This window comes from Pinus tabuliformis, chromosome 4_2 (assembly GCF_031772625.1).
Source record: "Pinus tabuliformis cultivar Carrire ecotype Pingquan chromosome 4_2, CPIR1, whole genome shotgun sequence".
NCBI classification, from domain to species: Eukaryota; Viridiplantae; Streptophyta; class Pinopsida; order Pinales; family Pinaceae; genus Pinus; species Pinus tabuliformis.
In genome coordinates this window covers 233,765,415-233,791,767 of record NC_142304.1, presented here as the reverse complement: position 1 = coordinate 233,791,767, position 26,353 = coordinate 233,765,415, and the positions used below count along the sequence as shown (strand labels likewise).

At 36.7% G+C, this 26,353-nt stretch overlaps 1 pseudogene; it reads right to left on the bottom strand.

The window, feature by feature from the left end:
- Positions 1-1,327: 1,327 nt before the first annotated feature.
- On the bottom strand, positions 1,328-1,993 carry LOC149168920 (bifunctional nitrilase/nitrile hydratase NIT4B pseudogene; annotated as a pseudogene).
- Positions 1,994-26,353: the final 24,360 nt, after the last annotated feature.

Sequence of the window (26,353 nt, the reverse complement as noted above, 5' to 3'; positions counted from 1 at the left end):
ATGTGTATTATATATATAATTTTGTATCTACCAAGCACATGATTTCTCAATAGAAAATTGTTCTTTCTAGTCATCAAAGATAACGTTTACAGAAAAATATGGTCTCTGTAGTTCTAAATTTTGGATACTTAAATAATAGTTCTCACTAACAAATTGTTCCTTCTAGTTATGCTCAAGCTTGTCCATCATGTCATATGGTAGCATAGTTGACCATTATGACAATGATGAAATCCATTCAGGAAACATCTAAATATATGGGTCATGCTTGAAATTTGTTATATATATATATATATATATATATATATAGAGAGAGAGAGAGAGAGAGAGAGAGAGAGAGAGATATATAGATATATATAATTCTGTATCTACCAAGCACGCAGAGGGATGAAGTCTCTGTGAGTGCAAAACTTTATAGCTAGAGATTTTCATTTTAAGATATTTTTAAATACAAACCTAACTTTAAATTATATATATATATATATATATATATATACAATCTAAATTAAATTGTATATCATAAATGTCCATCCATTAAATAAATTTACTTTAATATATATATATATATATATATATATATATATATATATATATATATATATATATATATATTTATATATATATAATTTATATATTATATATATATAATTTATATATATATTATATATATATATTTAATATAACATTTATATATATTTACATTTATATATATATTTAGATATATATATATATATATATATATCCTTTTTTCAGGTCGCACACCGAGTTGGACTTCTAAACCTGGAATATCAAGAGAGAATTTTAAACAATTGAACCTCCATGGCACTATCAGTTGATAAGAAACTTAGAATAAAACGTAGATTAAATTTACACATTCTCGCTACCTTTTTTTCTGATGTTGTTGTCCCTGAAGAAAATGTGATAGGATTATTTGGATATTCATTTACCATCAATTTTAACACATCGGGTCTTGAATATTTCCCAATCACATAAAAATAAAATTTTGTTCGCGCAATTTCACCAAAATCGAGATTTGTAGTAATTAGAAGCTCCCCTTCACAATTGGGCCCTACCAACACAGTACCAGAAGGAGAAATGATAACACTTCCACCTACACATACAACACTCTCTGGAGACATCTTCTCCTTTGAACCTCCAAAGACATAGTCTGGTGGAGGAGGTAAGTCTTTTCTTTTGCAACGCTAATTAGCTCATAGCACAAAACATCCACCCTCCATACCTATATGATGCATTGATAGTTGTCATGAATCTCTTGCATCACCAGTTGGTGCACAATAAAGTTCCACCCCTTTTGCATACATAATTGTTCTCAAAAGAGGCATTTGGTTTTCCCAGTATAGGACTCCACCCACATGCCCAATTGTTGTGTCATACACAGGTAAGGTGGATCCATAACCAAAACCCCAAATCTGATGCTCCAAATATGTTGGCACCAGTTTACGGTGCTTCCCTAGGAATCTTCCTTGAGGATCAAAGAAAAGAACTGTACAATACAGTGTGAAACCTGCTTGCTCTATCACTCCCATTACTACATCTGCTTTATATGTTGTAGCTGCAGCTTCTATCCTCTCTACTTATGGACCTGGAACATGTTACGAAACTCTTCCCAACCCTTCAAAGAGATAATATCCATTACAACACCAAAACTAGAACCACGAGGATAGCCACCGATAAAAGCCTCAAGAAACACAAGCAACTGTGACCCACGAGCAACACCTTATGCTATTAATCTTTCAAATTTATCGAGAGTAGAAGGAGTGGCGTAGAATATAGTGGAGGCATGAACAACGCTAGCTTGAACATTCTTGGCATCAGTCCTGACATTAGGCAATTCCGAGCACATTTCAACTTCTGCCTCGAGGATGATGGCATTAGGCGATGCCGAGATCATTTCAACTTCCACCTCAGGGATGCTGGCATTAGGCGATGTCAAGATCACTTCAACTTCGACTTCAGGGATGCTTGTAATATACATTGTTGCTAAAGATGATAATAATTACAATGATATACTCACAAGAAGATGATAATTCTTCTTATTGGAGACCTCAGCTAGATATACACCATCCTCTCCCATTTTCATTTTTTGTGTCTTTTTATTTGTCATCCAGTCATGGAATCTGTTGTTTTTTTTTCTAATCTACCGCCATTTTCAACAAACCACACCGATCTCACTTGCCCAGGAATGAATTATTATCGAACTTGACTTTGAATCTCGACCAGTTGTGATAAATTCTCATGAATCTGGTATGAGAATCACGACAATGAAGTGGGACCACTAGTATAAAAATAGAATCATGGATTCATTCCACTATATCATCACATCCGACCTTGTTGTATTATTATGCTTAATCTTCTTGATTCCTTTTCTGTAACTTGAAATGTGAGGTGGATATCGACTGTCTCCACAAACAGGATCCAAGTTCAAAGAGCTCAAATCGTCAACGACCAATGTCTAGATGATCGTTTTTTGGTAACCTGAAATGCGAGGTGGATATAGACTGTCTCCACAAACAGAAGCCAAGTTCAAAGAGCTCAAATCGTCAACAACCAATGCCTGGATGATGACAGAGCCACGTAGTTAGCAAACTATGACAGGCCCTACGTGTTGTATTTTTAGTTGACAGAGGACGACGAAAATGCAGCTCTGCGATTGGGTGGAGTGAACTGTGTTTTCTCACCCCAACCCTGCAGAGAAAATGTCTTTCGGCATAAATATGGATATTCAAATTAAAAATAAATTGGAGAATACCATAAATTATCCAAAAGTAGATTTGAGATGAAACCTTGGGAATAGAAATATGGATGTTTAATTTAGAATTAAATTGGAGGAGACCATATCTTATCCAAAAGTAAATTTTTAGAAGACACCTTGGGAATTGAATTAATAAAAAATAATAAAGGTCATATCAGTAAAATAAAATTACAGATTCATAAGTGTAGGTATATACCAATATTACTTAATAATTATAAGTCAATATTTGTGGGTTAATTAAAAACTATTCAAAATTAACATGATAGGATCAAGTAGGGCATTATAGAAAGCATAAGGTTCCCTATAACTTTAGGCCCCTTAACACCATCTGAAGCTCCCTAAGCTCTGTAAAATACCCAATTGATCCTAAGCACATGAAAGGTGTATATGAAATTACATTTTCTTGCGGGACCCCCTACATGTGAAACTCGTCGTTCAATAAATCAAAGGACACATGAGCACGAGGCTGACATAAAACATGGGAGGACCCGCTCCTTAGCTTTGGCAGAGCATGTAGAAAAGACGAAACATCACATCTGCATTGAAGATGCCCTGGTCATTGCAAGGGTTGAGCATTTCTTTCATCGACCGTTTAATGAGGCCATTGAGATTGATTTGAAAGCCTTGTAATCTAAACGTAGAAGATGGATGGAAGATTGGTGATCATTGGGTCCATACACTTTCATCCTAAATTTTATTTATTTTTATTTTATTATTATTTTTTGGTCATTAAATTTACTAATAATTTTTTGAATGAATATAATAATTAATTAATAAATAAATTAAATAATACATATTGGTCAATAACCTTATTTTTATTTTTTTAATACCTAGACTAAAAATCTATTTAATTTTATTTTAATTTTTAGGCTTTCTTTTTTATTATTCAAAGAATTTTATTATTATTGGTTTATTTTTATTTTTATTTTATTTTTGTCTAGACCCGTGTTTTAAGTTTGACTTGAATTTATTATTTTCATATTTAAATCTAAATAATTTATTTTATATTATTAAATGTAACATTACTATTACATGTAACATTTTATTTCAAATAATTTAATTCTTGCATCTGAATATTGACTTAATATCTAACCATAACTTATTAATAAATTTAGTTATAACATAATTCAATATAAATAATAAAATATCGTTTTATTAGTTCAATTTTATTCCTATTTATTTATATTTTAATCAATTTTTTTTTAACTTAGTCTTCATCTAAATATTTGATTTTTTCAAAATTTGACTTGAGTCAATTTTAACATCCTAAAAATCCTTTTTTCAAAACTAGTTGTTTAATATAGCCGTTAAAAATATTAAGGGTCTCTACATTGGTTTCTCTATTTAATCGCGTGTCATGATTTGATTCTCCATTTTGTCCTGATGATGAACCACACTGGATGGTTGGAAACGCGTCAATGAATTATCTCTAATGTGATTTCTCTGAAAAGATTCGACACATATGACATGGATCACATAAGCCTAAATTCTATTAATAATTTCCTTAATTTGATTTTTAGATATTCTTAGTTGTTGACTTATTATTTTATTTTTTGTTGTTAACTAGAATAAGTAAATAAATGATATTTAATAATAATAATAAATTTATTTTTTCTAATAGTCAATTTTAACATTCTAAAATATTTTATTAATAAACTATATTTATTTAGTCAAAACTAGTTGTTATTTTCTAACCGTTGTAAATTATTTGTCTCTACATTGCTCTCTCTATTTAATTGTATGTCATGATCTGATTCTACATTGCTCTCTCTATTTAATCGTATGCCATGATCTGATTCTACATTGCTCTCTCTATTTAATCGTATGTCATGATCTGATTCTCCATCTTGTCCTGACGATAAGCCACACTAGTTGGTTCGAAACGTGTCACACAACTTTTCTTATGTGATTAATTATTTTTAATAATAAAATGAAATAAAATATAAATTAAACATATATACATTTAAAAATAACATGCAACAAGATTCTTAACCATGGAATTTCACCCCACTTTATCATGGAGATTCTTAATATGTAAATACACTTTGTTACAATATTATGGGCCAACACTGTGGCTCATCAATACAAGATGACCAAAATACCACAACTCATTTCATATGATAATTGTTCATATGACATGTTTTTAATTAACGAATATATGACACTCTTTCATAACTACTTTGTAAATAAATCTCAACCTTTGATTTGTGTATACTACTAAGCATATTTTAGAATATTGTATAGATATTAAATCCCTACCATCCCCCTAACAACTATTGATAATTAAATTAAAGTTGTGGAAGCCTATTCCAAAATAAGCATGTCCGTTGGCATAACTAAGACAATAAACTATGAGGGAATTGTATAAATCATTGCATATTCAACATGGAATTGCATATGTCATTTAAGAAAATTAGTAATAAACAAAATATTTCACTGCCAATTATAAAAAATATATTTCAATCTTTATTGTTAATAAAATATTTCAATAATATAAGTGTTTGAAAAAAATAAAAATAAATTATTTAATATTTTCTAGAGAGTTAACACATAACATACATATAAACAACTTAGATCTATTTTAACTTTGGATCTACCAAACACTGAGAAGGATAATATCTCTTCAGGTGCAAACCTCTTTTAGAATGAAAAGAGATTTGATCCCTCTAGGCATTTGGTATATTCATAGGTAAGATGGATCCAAGTTGATTTAATTATTAGTTGTCACACCCCGATGCATGAGTATTTGGTAATTATTTTTTTTGGTTACTATAACTCTCGTTAATTATTTTGTTTATGAGATTTTAATACTTGGCTTAAGAGGAAAGGCTGAGAGATTGAAAGAAAATAAAATTATTTAATTACTCATGAATATATTTACATATGTATGCAATTATACTTGTTGAAGTTATATAGATAACACTGGAAACTCAAAAGGGAGAGACCCTAAACAAAGTTATCTAACTACGAGACAGTTAAACAGTTATGGTTCTTGGATTTCCTCTCTTTGGAGATAATTGGATCTCAGTGAAGAGGAAAGGGGTTCTTGCTTTTTTCCAACATTTCTTTGAGAGGAGAGGAGGTAAAGAAGATTCAACCAAGAAAGCGCAATTGTATGTTGTAGGTGGAGGGAATTTCCTGAGCTGGGCTACACCTAGTGGAATACCTGATATAAATAACTTTGGATTGGACTCAAAAAGGGGTCTTGAGGTCTGCAGAGTTGACCCCGATTGGGTAACTATTCTGGTAGTTGGAAAGCTCGAGGGGAGATTCAGACATCATTGTCAATCTCATTAGAAGGGTGGAGGGTGCTCTTCCAATTGAGTTTTCTAGATTATTATCAAGCAGATAAGTACTTTACAGATGTTTGACATAATTAGTCTTCTTTTATGACTCTAAGTATCAATGTTTGTTTACTGTATTACTTGTCTGAGTTCTGGTTCTGGTATGAAATTTTGTAATTGCATATAGATGAAAAGAACGGTAGAAGTATACATTGCAGCATAATGAATATTTATGTATCAAACTTGTAGTAGGACTATACAATAGGTATTGTCCAATAGAGACCATTAGATTTGGTGCCCATGGGGAAATTGACCCAATTACATTACAAGAATAAAATCCGATAATTGGGACGGGACCTTGTTGTAAGTACTAGTTAGTCTAACCATCATGTTGAGATCCAAAGCCAGACAGTTTGATACCCTAGACAGAAACTGTAAAACAGGTGGAAAATATGGAAGGAAAAATGATAGTAAACCCAGGTGGGGAATATTTAATATCTACAATAGATAATAATCAAAACAAGATTATCACTTAACACCGAGTTACTTATGGAATGTGCAATAAACAAATTCTGAAGTTACACTCAGTAGGAAACCAATATTCTATGTAGTGTTGTTGTCTGGCAAGAAAAGCCAAAAAAATAAGAACCAAATTCAACACCATCATGGTAAGCCCCTTTTTCGTGATGAAACATCATAGAACTGTAAAAGGAATATCATGAAAAAAAATATAGCTAACCATTATTACACTCACAAAAATTTGGGTTCTTGACACAACTGTTACTATAATATTTAAGAAAATTGAAGGAGGATTGTTGCTACAAGCACTAGCATAAATGAATCTTAGAACCCATAAAAATTGTGAGAATGTAAACTGTAAAACTGAGACATTGTATTCAATAATACCCATAACAATTATAACTCCATAGAAACAGAGAGCATCATTTTAAGTAATAGAGCAGCCAAAATGTTTAAATATTCAGCATAAGTTAATATGGGTATTCTACAAAATGAGGAAATTATATCCCTTTACATAGGAAGTTGTGGGCTATGAAACCATTACTTTTCAAGAACTCTATGGGACAACAAAGCCCCAATTCAAACGTGGGTCTGGAAACCAGAGAGGTATGTGAATGCGAGAATATTTTAAAGGTGGTGTCAAACCCTAACGGGTTCTGAGAATACCTGGAATAGGAGCCAATAGTTAATCCCTCTCCTTTGTGCAAGATATTTGTGCTGAGACCAAACAAAGAAAACAAGGTTTGTATGATATACCTGTAACAGTCGAATCAATGGAAGAACAAGTCAGATATGCGTATCTGTAAATAATCGATGAACCCAAATAATTCAAAAGGAAATATTTGTAATTTGACAGAGTTGGTATACCTGTGGAAGGTGGAGATACAACTAACCCAGTCGGAATCTGTGGGGAAAAACCCTCTTAGTTTGTCCTTTAAACAATGTAGAAAAAATGTAGGCAACCCAATTTACTCATTACTTGTAGAGGATTATGTTGCAGCTCCATAGTAGCTAGTGACAAATCACCGAGACTTGTCCATGGTGTAAAATGGGTTCATAGACAAACTGGAAACAAGGGAATTCCTCAATCTATGGTAGAGAAAACCATTAACTCATACTTGAGACCAGTTCAGAGCTTCTGACGCTGGTGATGTAGTGTTGCAAGTGTTAAATGAATGAACATGTCATGGGTGTATAGCAACACCATCCTCCAAAATGAAGACAAATGAAAATCAGAATGAGTGTTTGGGAGGGGGTAATACCCTAACCACCTTTTCCCTTAGCAAAGTCGTTCAATCATCAGTGGATCAATGGTGTATCAAAGCCCAAGTGTCCATCACACAGGAAGTCAAGTGATGGTTCAAGAAGTTTCCCAATAATTCGAATGAAACATAATAACATCTCCAATGTAATATTCAACCGAGAAATTAAACTTGTAATGTTTAAACCTTAGGTTAGGACCAAATCCGTGAGTGTTGGATGTGGCTGCCAATGACACAAATCATTTATTAGATATAATGTTATTTGGGTCGAATAATATTTGTATGTCAAATTAACTATTAAATAATTGTCAGCTGTAAAGTTACTAACCCAATTTTTAATGAGAAATAGTGGTGTTGCCTTGATGTAAAGGGTGTGGCATTAATTTTTGTGGAATGTACTATTCTATAAAGTAGTTTTTTTTTTTACATAGTATGGAGTGGTGTTACAGTTGGTATCAGAGTCAAGTTACAAAGATGAGGCCTAAATGGGAAATTTGGGAATTAATGGAAAGTGATATTGTTACATAGACAAGTAGCAAAACAACATGAGAAGAGGAGCGAGAGTCACTCCACCAGGGTGATCGTCAAGAGGAGTTGGGCCTGGACCTCACATGGAAGCCCAACCAGAAATGTGGGTCCAACTGGGTGAAAATAATCCTAATACTATGAACTTTTAATGGATACATTCCAACAATTGCGAGCCGAAATGACAAATCTAAGAGCTGATAATGAAATATTAAGGCTAGAACGGGAAAGAATTATGAAGAGTCTGAAAGATAGGCAGAATCAATCACATCCAAATCCCATTCCGAAGAATGAAAACAAGGTTGAGATGCATCTTCAGTGGGGGTAACCCCTGGAGGTGTAAGGAGGTTGAACTGAAAATGAAGAAGAATATGAAAATGCCTCGGGGGAAGAATGAATGAAAAGTAGAAAGTCGAGCTCCAAGGGGAATTTAAAAAAATCAAACCTCCAACATTTGATGGAGAGAAGGAAGAGTTCATTGAAATGTGGTTGATTAACATGAATAAATATTTTCATATCTACGACTATGATGACAATCGTAAGGCTAGATTAGCAATTTATCAGTTAAAACGCAAAGCTACACTATGGTGGGAAGAAATTAAAACAGTGCGAGGTATTGATGAACAAGAAGTGACGTGGAACAAATTCTAGAATCATTTTAAACACAAATATTTAACTAAACATTTTTACGATGAAAAAAGAAAAAGAGTTTCACGATTTTAGATTGGGACAGCAGACGATGGACAAATTCATCACGAAATTTACCTCACTATCAAGATATGTTCCTTATATTCGAGAAGAGAAGGCCAAAGTGCAATGTGTTGGCATTATGATATAGGTATGACACAGGTGTTGTCCTTGATGGCAACTCACTTAGATGATAGATCACAGTTCAGGCTCACAGAATGAAGAAAGAAGAGGTATATGCAGGTTCCCCATTGACCAAGCCGCGTGTACACGTGGGTTTTCAGACCAAAAGGTGCGTATAGCGTACACACACACTTTCACGAAAGGAAAGGCACGTACATATTGGAAAACTTAGTTTTGGTCCGTGGTATTTGGTCCATGGTATTTTGGTATTGGTCCATGGTATTTGATCCGAGGTATTGACCCCAAGTATTGGGTCCAAGGTATTGGTCCTACGTGGTTTTGGACCATGGTATTGAGAGAGGCCTAAACCTATATAAGGAGAAGAAGATCATTAGGCCAATGTGCAAGTGTGCAAGTGATGAATATCTGATGAAGTGTAAGATCTAGTATGTTGGTTATGGGTTTGTGATGCTTTGTTTGATCTAAACCAAGGATGCACCTATGTGGTTGATGATGGATGATGGATTGGGATCATAAGGCTTGGAATGTATTATCATTATGTGGTTTGATCATGGATAGACTAGATATGAATTATTGACGCGTGTTTTATTGTATAAATGTTATGATCTAGGTATGACTGATGTCTGAAATAGATACAAAGTTATGAATAAATATTTGCAGATCTGTACGTGGATTCGCTTTGGTAAAAGAGTGTATACACACTGGTTTGGCTCATCCGAGTAGCATATACAGTATGAAGTATGATATTTGAAGTTGCAGTTGGGTCTGGTTGTTGTTGCAGAGTTCTGTGTTCTGCTCTGTGTTCTGGTGACTGTGTTTTGATGACAGGGTTTCAGTGATTCAGTATTGGGTGATTCAGAGATTGATGATGCAGGTGTAGTTGATGGTTGTATTGCAGTAGTGATTGATTTGTGCTTCAATGTTGTTGATGGGTCCAGTATGAAAATTGGATGAAACATGGCCTTCAGATTATGGTGTTGTGCTTCAGGAGTATCCAGTATGAAAATTTATGAAACGTGGTCCCTGTAGGAAGAGAGAAGGTCGCAGCCTTCTGTAGGACGGCACCTACGTACTGGTAAACATATCAGCCAGTACAAGAGCCAGGGGGTTGGAGCTCCCTTCCAGTAGTAGCTAGAAAATGAGTGAAGGTTGTAGCCTTCAGTAGGCCGGCGCTTACATACTAGTAAACAGATCGGCTAGTACAAGAGCCAAGGGGTTGTAGCTCCCTTCCAGTAGAAGCTGGAGAACTGTCATATCCCCAGACTATTGTAAATATTTTTATTTACCTCAGTTAAAAAAAATACATAAACGAAAGGATGATGATTATTATCTGTTGCATGAATTAATTAATATTTATTTTATTTCAGAAATGGAATTGTGGAATAATTTCCCAGTAACAGGGATGATATGTAACTTCTAAAGAGTTAATATATTTAAAGAAAAATAATAAAGAAACGGTTGCAAACCCTAACCACTTTTCCCCTCCCTAACTGTGGAATGGGTTCTAGGAAAAGGGAGAAGGGGGGGAAAAAGGGAAAAAACATTGTGCTGTAGAGGACAGGCAGTGAGGGAAAATGGGTAGCTTACCATGTCTGGTGAGGATCAGATGGTAAGAGTGCAGAGCACTGCAACTAGCAAAGACAGTTGTCTTTGAGCAAGCTAGGGGGGAGACTGGTCTTGAAAGACAGTCTCACGGTCGGGTGGTGGACTAGCTGCAGAGAAGCAGGTTGACCGTATCAAGAAACAGGAAGCGGAAGGGCATCTACGGTAGACAACACAGGTATGTGGCTCTGTCTTACTTTAAAAGAGTAAGGAATGTTTAAAGTTCCTGTAAGTTGCAGAATTTTAGATTAGAGTGTAAGGGTACATAGTTGAGGAGTTCATAATTTTGTTAAAGGAAAAGGATTATTGTCGTTGACTGGGTATGGGAGGGAAGTCAGTAAAAAGGCCAACCCATATCCTGTAGCCTAACCATCACTGTTTAAATAAACTTTCCTCAGACTTGAATTTGAAAATAAGCTGGTAGGTTCACGTTGCTAGCTGTAGGTGGTAAGGGCAACATAATGGTTTGCTGTAAAGAAAATTTAACCTGTAACATAACCAGTATTTCAGAACCAGAGTACAAGACAAGAAGGAATTTTCCTCAGGCAGACAGCAAAAACAAAAAAAACTATAGCAGATGCTCAGGGAAACTTTAAGCAACCGAATAAGGGTAAGCAAGCCTAGACAACCCGAAATGGAGCATGTGCCGCACCGGTTTTCCCAAGTGGTATCAAGATCTTGACTGAGATTATTATTTTTGTGATAGTCTTATGTTTTTAGAGTAGGAAACTCTCATTGCCCAGGTCACGAAGCCGCCACCATAGGAAGGCCGCAATGAGCGAGAAGGGTTGTAAGCTCGAGTGAGGTTACGAACTCACTGCCCTACCCCCGCCACATCATGCCAGACTTCGGAACACGGGTAGGAAAGGCTACAGATACGTGACAGAGCAGGGCGAATCATCTCAAAAAAGGAAAGGAAGACAACGTTACATGCAACTAGCCGCAGAGGGAATACTTAACACTACAAGCTGTGCAAATAATCATCTCCTAACTAGAGAGCAAAAACCTGGAGTTAAGCTGTGCAGAAAAACGAAGTTCATAGATATAAGAGTTCAAAGAAAACTTTTGTACAGGGAAGTCGCGGAGCGGAATTTCCCTGCCAGGTTTAAAACAATAGTTCCATATTGGTAATAGAAGTAAATACGACAATTTTATAAATTTGCAATCCAGTAGAACAAAACATCCATCATATAACTTGCAGTTCAGTAGAACGAAAACAAATGCATATGCATGCAAAAATTGTATTCACCATACATAAGGGCGAACAGAGAACTGTAGTCGGCCCAAAAATCCAGAAATTAATTTACATGAGATAATACAGTACAAATTGGTCCAAACCCTTGCTCATTAAAGTAATAGAAACAAAAAAAAACCCCTGAACCCTCGAAGCACAAGGATTCCTGGAGCAGCCAGCAAAGCCATAGCCGGAGAGGCTTCCATACCTAGAGATCTATTATGGCAGAGATGGGGTTTATCCCTAGTCAAGGCTAGCCACCGAGCAAAGGTAGGCGCCCAGCCTGAAACAACGAAAAACATTTAACTCAAATAAGTGCCAGAGTAAGCTATGCCGCCTACAGTGGCAACCATTCAAGGAAATATATGCTTCGTCTTGTCAAGAAGCTTACCTGCTAGGAACCCCGGCCAGAATGTGCACAACACTGTCTCAAGTTGCAGGCTGCTTCATAGCCAAAATACCTATAGATGCATAACCTTATGTCAACAAGAGTTTTTAAATGTACAGTAGAGACAAAAGATGCATAATCAAATGGAGCAGGGCAACCATAACCCTGTTCGTTATTACCTGAGAAGTTGAAGACCAAACCGCCTGTAGCTGGACAGGGTCTGCAAGTCGGCTTCCGGGTCCGAGTGCGGACAGAGACCGAACAAACCCTCAGAGAGGGAAAATCGACTAACCAAATGAGCCAATTTTCGAGACCAACGACAGTATAGGTGGACAGGCCGCGAAAGCATATTACCCAGCCACCGTCGGATTGACTGAGGCATCTCCCCACCGTCGATGCAGCGAGAATTACCATGTGAGGCAGAAGATTGGACATGCCTGCAGGCCTCGTACAGCACGAGGCCGGGCAGGAATTAATTCTCTTAAAAATGGATAAGGCGTGTCACGTGATGGCGGAAGAAAAATCCGGAAACAACTCATCACCAAATGCCACGTGGAATTCTCATGCATAAGACTTATGTAGAACCAATATTAAACAGTACCAGTTTAATGCAGGTGGTGGCGTAGGTTAAACAAATCCCTAGGAGGTCCTTGGCATGGGAATTATATAAATGTTTTAACTATAAAAATAATTATATATATATATATATATATATATATATATATATATATATATATATATATATATATATATATATATATATATATATATATATATATATATAATAAATAATAAAAAAATTACGTGTGGAGACATTACAAGAACGAGAGAATGTTGTAGCCTTCTGCATGTGGGTGCCTACGTACTGGTATGAGTCTGTGCCAGTACAAGATTGTAAACATGTTTTTCTTATATTAAAGGAAGACGGCATCAGGTGGTTTTTGTCCCGCATTGGGTTTCCACCTTATATCATGGTGTTCATGTGTGTTTCTTATGTGTGATGATATGTTATGTTTTACTGCACCTATTTACTGTTTATATGGTTAATGAAGTTCTGATGCACTGATTAAAGATCAACATATAATGGATTAACTGAATCATAAGTTTATTGGATATACGCTAGTTGCATTAAACATAGTTGTGTGTACACGCAGGTTCCCTTAACTGAAGTAGCGTATATGAATTTGATTATGTAAATGAAAACGTTAGTGATTTGCTAATACTGATTCACCCCCCCGCCCCCCTCTCAGTATATTTTCCGACAATTGGTATCGGAGCAGGTCCTTTGGTAGAAGCTTGATCGCTTGAAGGAGATCCGTAGAACAATGGGAAAGAAAGCACGTCAGAAGAAGAAGACAGCTCAAAGGAACAGTGACAGCCTTCCATTAGGTGGAAGCAAGTATTCAAATTCTGAATCACCTCAGATTGAAGATGAATAAGAAAATGAAGCATCAGATAAAATCATAGATCAACAAGATCTATTTAACAAAAGGGAGAGTGCCCTCAAAGAAGAAGTTACCATATTAAAAGCTCAATTGGAGTGTGCCTTCAAAGTACGTCAAATGCTGCAGGAGCAGAATGAAGAACAAGAAAATGAGATTCTCAAACTAAGGCAAACAGTGGAAGAAGGAAGAAAATCTGAAGAAATCTTGAAGAAGCAATATCTGGAAAATGAAGAAAAACATCAAGTTGAGGTAAATATCTTGAAAGGTAAATTAGAAGAAAAGGATAAACTATTACGATTTCAATACAGTACTAAGATTTTGGATGATATCCTTAGTAGTCAAAGGTCTCCTGCTATCAAAACTGGTCTTGGTTTCCATGAATCTGTTGAAGGCGAATCTAGTTCACAAGGTGAGGCAAGGAACTCTAATGCAAAATCTGAAATACTCAACAAGGAGATGAGAATTCAACCCCATCAACCAAGGAAAGAAAGTCTTCAAAGAAAATCTTTTACTCCTAACTGTGGAAGTGATAGACGGTTATTTCCTCCAATGAATAATGTTGAATGTTTTATATGTCATAATTTTGGACATGTTGCAGCCAGATGCAGAAGTAGAATGGTTCAAGACCATCACACAGAAAGATCATCACGTTCCAAGTACTTTAAGGGATATTGTTTTGCTTGCAATATGTTTGGTCACAAAGCCATTACCAGCTATAGAAGGAATATGAAACATGTAAGATGTTACACATGTAACAAGCTTGGACATATAGCAAAGGAATGCAGGAGAAGATTTTGGGCACCATACCAAAAAGGGAAAACATCATCACAGTTGAAGATATGGAAGAAAAAGGAAGTAGAGTCAGAAAGATGTTGCATAACTCAGTTAGCAGACATAACAGACCCACGGGAAGCTGAAAGTGTAAACCTTCAGTATTCCAATTTGCATACGCAGATATTATGAAGAGAAGTCGTGTATATACATGAGCTAAAGACCGCATAGTCACGTATATGGAGCTCTCAAGAAAAAGTAGCAAAACAGATTCAGGAAAAGAAGTCTGATATGGTTCGGTCATGGTATATGTTGGTTGGCACAGGTTCAGGGGGAGCATATGCTTCGAATAATTCATTGTTGGCATTATGGTTAGAAATCTTTGGTGATGATGATTATGTGGCTAAATGATACATATTGCTACTTATTGTTGGTTGGCCAAGAGAATGGTATTGCAGGTTATAGGTTTGGATGCTGGTGACAGATGCTTATGGTGCACATCATGTATGGTGTACGATAGTTGTTGATGACTATCATGGTCTTGTTTAGATCGTTGGTCATTGTTATAAAAGTCATGTATATCATTTGATGTAAAGGTCATGAAAAGCCCTAATCTATAACCCCACTTTGCATGGGAAGGATGATGTAATAATGTCTATTTCAGGCATGTATAAACATTTGGTATATCCCCACTTGGTTGGGTGGATGAGTCAAAATGGTGTATCCCCACTTCTTTGGGAGATTGATGTATGTATGAGTCATTGGTGATAGGAAGGTCATAATCACTTAGTTGAGTTGTAGAGTCATGTTATTCTTTTGAAAAATATTTTTGCAGACTTGGCATGTGCTCAGGGGGAGTTTGAACGAATTGATACATCTTAGCATGTACAAAGGGGGAGCTTAATCAGATATTTCAGCATGTACTCAGGGGGAGTATGGACAGCAGAATGTATATCAAGGGAGAGAATATCTTGATCCACCCTTTGCCCTTGATGTCAAAGGTGGAGAGTGACTTGGTGTGGTTGTTGCCATCAAGTCCAAAGGGGGAGATTATTGGCATTATGATACAGGTATGACACAGGTGTTGTCCTTGATGGCAACTCACTCAGATGACAGATCACAGTTCAAACTCACAGAATGAAAAAAGAAGAGGTATACGCAGGTTCCCCATTGACCAAGCCACGTGTACACGTGGATTTTCAGACCAAAAGGTTCGTATAGCATACACACGCACTTTCACGAAAGGAAAGGCACGTACATATTGGAAAACTTAGCTTTGGTCTGTGGTATTTGGTCCATGGTATTTGGTCCGAGGTATTGACCCCAAGTATTGGGTCCAAGGTATTGGTTCTACGTGGTTTTGGACCATGGTATTGAGAGAGGCCTAAACCTATATAAGGAGAAGAAGATCATTAGGTTGTGCAAGTGTGCAAGTGATGCATATCTGATGAAGTGTGAGATCTAGTATGCTGGTTATGGGTTTGTGATGCTTTGTTTGATCTGAATCAAGGATGCACCTATGTGATTGATGATGGATGATGGATCGGGATCATAAGGCTTGGAATGTATTATCATTATGTGGTTTAATCATGGATAGACTAGATCTGAATTATTGACACATGTTTTATTGTATAAATGTTGTGATCTGGGTATGACTAATGTCTGGAATAGCTGCAAAGTTATGAATAAATATAAAGCAGATCTGTACGCGGGTTCGCTTTGGTAAAAGTGCGTATACACGCTGGTTTGGCTCATCCGAGTGGCGTATATAGTATGAAGTATTATATTTGAAGTTGCAGTTGGGTCTAGTTGTTGTTACAGAGTTCTGCGTTCTGGTGACTGTATTTTGATGACAGGGTTTCGGTGATTCAGTATTGGGTGATACAGAGATTGATGATGCAAGTGTAGTTGATGGTTGTATTGCAGGAGTGATTGATTTGTGCTTCAATGTTGTTGATGGGTCCAGTATGAAAAATGGATGAAACGTGGCCTTCAGATTATGATGTTGTGCTTCAGGAGTATCCAGTATGAAAATTTATGAAACGTGGTCCCTAGAGGAAGAGAGAAGTTCATAGCCTTTTGTAGGTCGACGCCTAAATACTGGTAAACATATCGGCCAGTACAAGAGCCAGGGGATTGGAGCTCCCTTCCAGTAGCAGCTGGAAAACGAGTGAAGGTTGTAGCCTTCAGTAGGCCGACGCCTACGTACTAGTAAACAGATTGGTTAGTACAAGAGCCAGGGGGTTGTAGCTCCCTTCCAGTATAAGCTAGAGAACGAGAGAAGGTTGTCACCTTCTGCAGGTGGGTGCCTGCGTACTGGTATGAGTCTGCACCAGTACAAGATTGTAAACATGTTTTTCTTATATTAAAGGAAGACGACAGCAGGTGGTTTTTGTCCCACATTGGGTTTCCACCTTATATCATGGTGTTCATGTGTGTTTCTTATGTGTGATTATCTGTTCTGTTTTATTGCACCTATTTATTGTTTATATGGTTAATGAAGTTCTGATGCACTAATTAAAGATCAACATATAATGGATTAACTGAATCATAAGTTTACTGGATATACACTAGTTGCATTAAACACAGTTGCGTGTACATGTGGGTTCCCTTAATTGAAGTAGCGTATATGAATCTGATTATGGAAATGAAAAAGTTAGTGATTTGCAAATAATGATTCACCCCCCCCCCTCTTATTATTATTTCCAACACAGTGTTTCACCAACAATTTTCCAATGTTCATGAAGTAGAGGCTATAATTTGACAATCCGAAGACCATGGATGAGGCCATCCAGAAGGCTCAAATCAGTTACTACCAGATGAAGCAAAAAGGGGAATCTAGCAAAGCATGGTCACATAAGAAAGGGAAGAAAAATTTCCAAAATTCTAGGAATGTTAAATCTGTCGGAAACATAAGAGTACATAGAAAACAATTGAATGGACCCCATGGAAAGAATCAGTAGAAAATCGAATGTTGGACGAAAATAGACAAATGGAAGCATCAAGCAAGCCAAAATTGAACCAACCATCAAAGCCTCCTCTGCAATGTTGGGGCTATGGGGAGCCCCACTATTACAAAAATTGTCCTCACCATACCAGAGTGGAACCAACTGCTAATCCTAGGAATCCTCTATAGTCGGGGAGGTGGCAAGGAATATTTTACGAATTAATCATGATTTGGAGGATCATCAAGTTGAGTATCAATCGACGATGGTGGAATTTGAAGGTAAATTATCCAATCATCTATCTCTATTTTAATATACCTCGGTGCCAGTTTGAGCTACATTAATCCTAAGGTAGTTGAGTTATGTCATTTGCAAAGTATTAAATTTAAAAATCCCTAGCTAGTGAATTGGTCACTGAGGCAAAGCGAAGGGTGGTTGCCAAAATAGAAAACTTCCCTATTGAAATAGAAGGACAACAAGTTAATGTGACCTTAAACGTACTACCCTTGGGATCTTATGATGTTCTAATTGGTATGGACTAGATGGAGAAGCATTGGTACCTAGTAAATTGTAAGGAAAAGATTGTTAGCTTCCTTACTAATGAAGGAAGTAGGCAGATTATACAAGGAATTCAGAGAGGTATAAAGTTGCGACCCATTACAACCAATAAATTAAGCAAATGTATGCGAAAAGGCTCTCAAATTTATGCCATGCAGGTTGGATGTACTAATTTCAAAGATAAGATTACAGATTTAGAAAACATATCGGCAATACAAGAATTTGTAGATGTATTTCTGGAGGAAATTCCAAGATTACCACCCAAGCAGAATATAGATTTTACCATAGAATTGGTTCCAGGAGTAGCCCCGGTATCAAAAAATCCTTATCACATGATTATTCCTGAGTTAACAGAGTTAAAATTACAGTTGCAGGAGTTACTCGATAAAGGATATATTCGACCAAGTGTGTCCCCTTAGGGAGCCCTAGTGTTAATTGTGAAGAAGAAAGACAATACTTTTCGGTTGTGCATAGACTATCGACAACTAAACAAATTGACTATAAAAAACAAGTATCCACCTCCAAGAATTGATGACCTATTTGATTAGGTGAAGGGCACTACCATGTTTTCTAAACTTGATTTACAATAAAGCTATCACCAGATCAGGATAAAAGAGCAAGATATAAATAAGACAACATTTTGAACCCGCTATGGTCATTATGAGTTCGTTGTTTTACCTTTTGGTCTTACCAACGCTCTAGCCACATTTATGAGCTTGATGAATGGTATTTTTCATCCTTATCTGGATAAGTTCATCTTAATCTTCATAGATGATATTCTGATTTATTCAAGAAACCTAGAGGAGCATAAGCAACATCTTTGGATAATGTCGCAAACACTAAGAGAAAATCGGCTTTATGCTTAATTTAGTAAATGTGATTTCTTTAAGGAAGAGATTTATATTTAAGGCACGTTATTTCCTATGAGGGTTTAGTAGTGTAACCTGAAAAGATCAGAACTATTATGAACTGGTATGTTCTTAAGAACGTTATAGATATTAGATCTTTTATGGGCCTGGCCGAATATTACCATCGCTTCATTGAAGGATTTTCTAGGATTGGATACCCTATCACTTCCTTGCAAAAGAAGGGAAAAACAGTTAGGTGGATAGAAGAATGTCAACGCAAAATTTTTGTTAACAACTACCCCTATGCTGAAAATTGCAGACTTAGACAAATAATTTATAGTATGTACAAACGCTTTCCAAGAGGAAATTGAAGGAGTTTTAATGCAAAATGGAAGGGTCATAACTTATGAATCAAGTAAGTTGAAAGAGAATGAGCAAAGATACTCGTCCTATGACCTAGAATTAACTGCGATGATCCATACCCTTAAGTTTTGACGACATTATTTGTTGGGGAAAAGTTTTCTGTTAATGACAGACCATAGTAGTTTAACCAATTTTTTAAGCAACCTAACTTAAACGGTCACCAGGCTAGGTGGAATACGTTCTTAAGTGAGATCGAATTCGATATCAAGCATCTAAAAGGGAAGGAGAATCTCGTAGCAGATGTATTAAGTAGAAAAATACACCATGTGTATGAAATTGCTTACAATCGAATAGAAGTTGACTGTTTTAAGCAAATTGAAGAAGCTTCCCTCAGAGACCCTGAATATCAATTTATGTGGCAGCAAGGTAAATAAATGAAGAATGTAGGACAACAATCTGATTATGACATCAAGAACCATAATTTATTGACCTTTAAAAGGAGAGTATATGTTCCTAATTGGACAACGGTTAAAAAGTTCTTATTGGATGAATATCTCTGAAGCCCTGCGCACCCTGGATATCAGAAACTGTTCTCTGCAATTAAAAAGAACTATTTCTAGCAAAGTATGAGGAGGGACATCATGGAGTATTTAGCTACGTGCCTAGAATGTCAACAGGTCAAGGTGGAACGCCAACACCTAGCTAGATTATGTCATCATCTACTCGTACCTGAATCGAAATGAGACACTATTACACTAGAATTTATAACATGCTTGCCAAGGTCCAAGAAGAAAAATGACTCGATTATGGTAGTTGTGGAAAAATTGAGCAAGGTGGCTCATTTTATCCTTGTTAAGTCTACATTTCGAATTGTTCAAATTGCAGACATATTCATGAGGGAAATATTTTGGTTGCATGGAATACCAAGAGTAATAATTTCTAACAAAGATGTAAATTTTACATCTACGTTTTGGAAAGCTCTCTTTACCGAGTTGGGTACTCAGATCCAATTTAGTACAACATATCACCCACAAACTGATGGGTAGATGAAATAAGTTAATCAGGTATTGGAAGACATGCTCTGCATGTATGTGATGTAGCAACCAACAAAGTGGGAAGAATATCTTCATTTAGTGGAGTTTGCTTATAACAATAGTTATCACGAGTCAATAAGATGAGTTCTTTTGAGGTGTTGTATGGGAAAAGATGTCGAAATCCTATCAACTGGGGTGGCCGAGAAGATAAGTTAATTTTATGACCTAACCTTCTGATAGAGATGGAGCAAGCAGTGGAGAGGGTATGATAAAATTTAAAGGTTGCGCGAGACAAACAAAAATCTTATGCAGACAGGAAAATAACCCACAAATAATTCCGGGTTGGCGATCACATATATTTAAGGGTTAAACCGAAAAAGAGTACTCTTAGGTGGGCTGGGTATACAAAGCTAGTGCCCTGATATTGTGTACATTTCCAAATACTGGAAAGAATAGGACCAATAACGTACATGCTTGATTTACCAAGCTATATACGTGCTCATAATGTGTTTCATGTCTCTTTTCTTAATATATATAATTGCAGGTGGGCAATCACATATATTTGAGGGTTAAACCCAAAAAGAGTACTCTTAGGTGGGTTGGGTATACAAATCTAGTGCCCCAATATTGTGTACCTTTCCAAATATTGAAAAGAATAGGACCAATAACGTACATGCTTGATCTACCAAGCTATATATGTGTTCATAATGTGTTTCATGTCTCTTTACTTAAGATATATATATATATGACCCCAAATGTTGGAATTATGATACAAGTATTGTCCTTGATGGCAACTCTACAGGTCAACTCAGTTTTGATAAGAGGCTAACAGGAATATTTAGAGGCAATAGGGCAGTGGTACAGAGGATAAGGAAGATGGAACTAAGGTCTATTGATCATAATAAAGAAGTTGAAGGAAGAAGATGATGTAAGAGTAGTTTAAGAGATACACGTAGGTTCACTTAGTCCAAGTAGCGTATACATGCAGGTACTCAGAACAGAAATAACGTATAACGTACTCGCGCACTCCCACAAAAGGCAAAGCGCATACATGCTGAAAACCATGGTTTTGGTCTGAGGTATTTGGTCCAAGGTATCTTTGGACCATGATATTGACCCTAGGTATTTAGTCTGAGGTATTCGGTCCATGGTATTTGATCCAAGGTATTGGTCCTAAGTGGATTCGGTCCATGGTATTGAGAAAGGCCAAAAAATATATAAAGAAAAGAGGACCATAAGGCCAGATGAGCAAGTGAATAAGATTATAAGGAATACTTCTATCTGAAATATATTTTATGTTGCAGGGTTATGTTTGGGACTAGATCTAAAATATTTATGTGGACCTTGAGTTCAATATTGGATCAGGATCATGAGACCTGAAATGACTTATTCTTGAATGATTTGATATTGTTTTAGGCCAGATCTGATGTTTTGTGTCTGTTTTATTCGTTATCTATCATGATCTAGGTTTGTCTGAAGTCTGGAATTGCAGCAAAGTTCTGAGTCAATATTTTCAGATCTATATGTAGGTTCGTCTCAGCAAAAGAGTGTATACACGCATGTTATGTTCTTTCAAGTAGCGTATACAAAAGAAAGGCTTGATGTTTAGAGATGACTAGTCTATCAGATCAGTATTGTTGATTTATTGCTGCTGCTATTTTACGGTTGTTTGTTAATGAAGTCTTCTTAGATCTGAATGTAAATCTGAATGCATAAGGAGCTTGATATTTGATTAATTGTATAAGTGAGAAGAAGTGTTTTCTGTTTCCTACCTGTGTAAAGTTCTAGATGTTCAGTACACTACTAGTTGGTACAGTTTGTGATTAAGAGATTTTATGATTCAAAATCTTTAGAGGTATATGCAGGTTGGGCTGAAGGCGGTGGCGTATACATGTAGGTTTTCTTCATTGAAGTAGAGTATACAATCTGACACATGAATTTTTGAGGTTTCAATTGGTTATGAATGTTGATACAGGTTTCTGGGTTCAGCACAGTGTTCTGATGACAATGATCTTTTTGTTTCAGATTAACTGCACGTTGGTTGATGAAGTTTGAGTTTCTAAATTTCTGATGGGTTATTGATGAGTCAAGGTCTTCATATGTCTTGATATGTGCCAGGAGTATCTAGTCTAAAAATTCATGAAACGTGGTCCCTGGTGGAAGAGTGGAGTTTTTTGTAGGTTGGCACCTACATACTAGTAAACATATTGGCTAGTACAAGAGATAGGGGGTTGTATCTCCCTTCCAGTAGAAGCTGGAGAACGAAAGAAGGTTGTAACCTTCTGCAGGTAGAAGCTTGTGTATTGGTATGAGTCTACACCAGTACAAGATTGTAAACAAATTTTCTTATTATTAAAAGAAGACAGAGACGACAGCAGTAGGTGGTTTTCACCCACATTGGGTTTCCACCTTAAATCTTGGTGTTCATGTGTGTTTCTTATGTGTAATGGTTTATTATGTGTATACTGCACATGGTTACTGTTTAATTATTGATGAAGTACTGATGCACCGATTAAAGATCAACATATTCAATGAATTAACTAAATCATTAGTTTACTGCATAAACGCGGGTTGCCTTAAAGACAGTTACGTGTACACGCTAGTTCCCCTCTCTGAATTAGCATATATAAAATTGAATATGAAAAAGAAAAATTCTTGATCTGATAATATTGATTCACCCCCCCTCTCATATTATTTCCAACAATTGGTATCAGAGCCAAGTTCTTTAGAAGAAGCTTGATCGCTTGAAGGAAGATCCATCAAGATGAATAATCACGAAAGCATGGGATCCATCAGACCACCAATCTTCGATGGAAGCAACTTTGTTTATTGGAAAATAAGAACCACAACCTATCTACAATCTCTTGGAACAGATGTCTGGGAAATTGTGGAAGGAGGATATAAATTTCCAACAACAATTCCTACAGACATGGCAGGTAAAAAGCAATATGAAACCAATGCCAAAGCTGTCAATACTTTATTGGGAAGTTTGTCACAATCAGAGTTTGTCAAAGTCATGCAGCTCAAATTAGCCAAAGAGATATGGGACAAAATCGTTCAGAGCTATGAAGGAGACTCTCAGGTAAAACATGATAAGCTTCAAACTCTCAGAATTCAGTATGAAACTCTTAAGATGCATAGTGATGAGAATATAGCTAGTTACTTCTTATGTATAGATGAGGTTGTTAATTGTATGAAAAATATGGGTGAAGAAATAAAGGAAGTTACCTTAGTTGAGAGAATTTTGAGATCCTTGTCTGCTAAATTTGAATCAAAAGTGTCTGCCATAGAAGAAAAACAAGATCTGCAGAATATCACTATGACACAGTGATGAGCCCCAAATTTGGTAACATTTTGGGCTCTTTTGGCCTAACTACCCTTGCTCAATCCTTCATTTTTCATAACTTATGCATCATTTTTTAGTATGTTTATGTCATTTGTACGAATAAGGGTAGTCACTATTCCTAGGTGGCTAACACGTGCTCATTTCAGGTTTTTTGACACTTGTTGGAGCAAAACCGAGCAGACAAGGGCTAGGAGATAGCCAAGATGGGGTTGAGGATTCGTAGGGGGGTTCTCCACGACATTAAATAGCCTTCCTCGGGATCTTCACCCCCCAACTCCGAGCTCCAAAAGCCACCAAAACCGGATCTAGAAGGCAGCCAAACAGATTTTGTGGAAGCAGCTGTTCACTCCCAGTTTGGTCAGCCAAGTCCCAAAGATTTAGGAGGCCAGCTTGGGCCTCATGATTTATAAATGATAAGGCTTCAGCCTTCGAAAAGGACTTTTGAAAAATTGTTGCACATTCTGCACTACGAGCTGCCAGGTCTGTTTTTGTTCTTTTGTAGCCATCATTGGCATACCTCTTGACTTATGATTATTATTTTTTAATGAGAAGCAGTCAGATTTGATCTCAGCTCTGAGTTTCTAGAGGAGCCATAGCTCTCGGGGTTGGGCCCAACCTGAGAGCCTAGGGCCTCCTTCTTTGTATTGATATCTTTCCTTTCAGCATTATGATTTTCTTTACATGCATTTGAAACGCAGTTTGTTGAGTTAGATTTCATTGTGTGGTTAAGTAGGTCATTGTTGAAAGATAGAGTTGCTTCAGATGTCTAGAATAGAGTAATGAGATAAGAATTGATAAGAGTTCCAGAAAAGAGTTGCCTACACTCTCATTTTCACCTCTCTCTAGGGGCTGGAATTGCAGATAGTGCTACCCAACAAAAACACTAGTTTGCTTACTCATGCAATCTTTGGTGCAACGTTTTCATTTGTAGGAGTTGTTCATGCGCTCAAACCTCTTGGAATGTTTCTTTGTTTAAGTATTGTACATGGTTCTCTTTAGAAATAACGTGTTGTTCATTGGTTTCATTAACAGTTAGGATAGATCAGTTAATATTTTGATTATGTGCAGGACGTGGTTAATTTGGTTAAGTTTACACTGTGCAACGCATCTCCATCACTCTCTCGTCCATCTAATCTTCGTCCAGGCCAACTGCTCATCTCCAAGTTAGATCCCTTGTCTCACAACTACTCTTTTTCCCACATCACCCTACCTTCCTGGCCTTCCATTTCCTCTGCCCTCTTTAAGACAAGCTAGCTTTCCACACCCTCTCATCACTTCATCTCTTTGTCACTAAGTCATTACAAACCCCTATCCTACCTCCCTATCCATCCATGCATCCTCTTCCACTCATCCATCACCCAAAATCCAATCGTAGGACATCCTGTAGGAATTTCTGAACATCCTATAGAAATTCTGAAACATCCTATAGAACCCCTGCAGACTTCCTGTAGAAGCTCATAAATGAGGTTCCTTGATAGCCAAATGTTGTGAAACTCTCTGGAAGGGTGTTAGGGACTCCTTAGACCCCCTCTGAACCTTCCCAACCTTTTCCAAGCCTTCTTCCTCCTTGATCCACCTCTGCACAGTCAAAAATAGTTGAAAGCACATGCATGATAATCCCAACAACTTAATCAAAAATACAAAAAAGACGTTTTCTTCAGATAGAGGTAGTCTAGACACATATATTTTACCTTCATAGAAGTAATGGCATCTCTTTCAGTAGTTTGCATGCTCTCCTTTGCGTCAGTAGGACTAGCTGGTAGAATTAGGGTTTGCTAGGGTTTGCGTTTCTTTTTGACTTTCAGTTTCCTTTTTGCAATTAGATTAGCTTCCTTCGAGTTAGCTCTCATCCATCAATTAAAAAGCTTCTTCTAAGATCTCATAGAAGTTGGCTTAAGCTCCTAGCGGACTTGTGCCAGCCGACCAAGTGACAGTTGTGGCAAGAGCTAGTACTTGTGCATACAGCACCGTCGCTTCCAAGTTTGTTATGAACTACCGGGTTGATAAGATTAAAGAAGGGAGTCCCAGGAGTTGTAGCATTATTGCTACAATACTGGAGCCCACCATCTTTTTGGCGCCGTTGCCGGGGAAGCGTCAGAGTATTGGTGATTGTTGCTTTTCTTCTATTTCCCTACTCTCACCTTCTGCTAAGTAGTTTATTTCATTTCCATTCTGCAATTTCCTCTCCGCAAAAGTAGCGTAGACATTTCCTGCTTTCATAGATTAGCATTTCAATTCCGCAATTTCATTTCTGCAAGCGTAGATTAGCATTTCAATTCCGCAAGCGTAGCCTAGCATTTCATTCCTGCAATTTCATTTGAGCAAAATAGATTAGTTCTTTCATGCTTTCATTTCAATTCCGCATTTCCATTTCAGCAAGATAGTTAGTTGCAGTTCAATCTATTTTAGTTTTGCAGGTACCAGAGAAAACAACAAAAGCAATCAAAAGTCTTTCCATTTCATGCCTCGTAGAAATCGAGATAAAACAGGCAAATTCTTACCCAACACCCCCACCACTTCACTAAGTCACCCTTCTCTCTTCTTTGGTGACAGTGATCCAGAAGAACCTATAGGCGAGCCTCCTAAGATATACGAAGATCCTATAACAGAAGAAGAGTTAGAGAACAC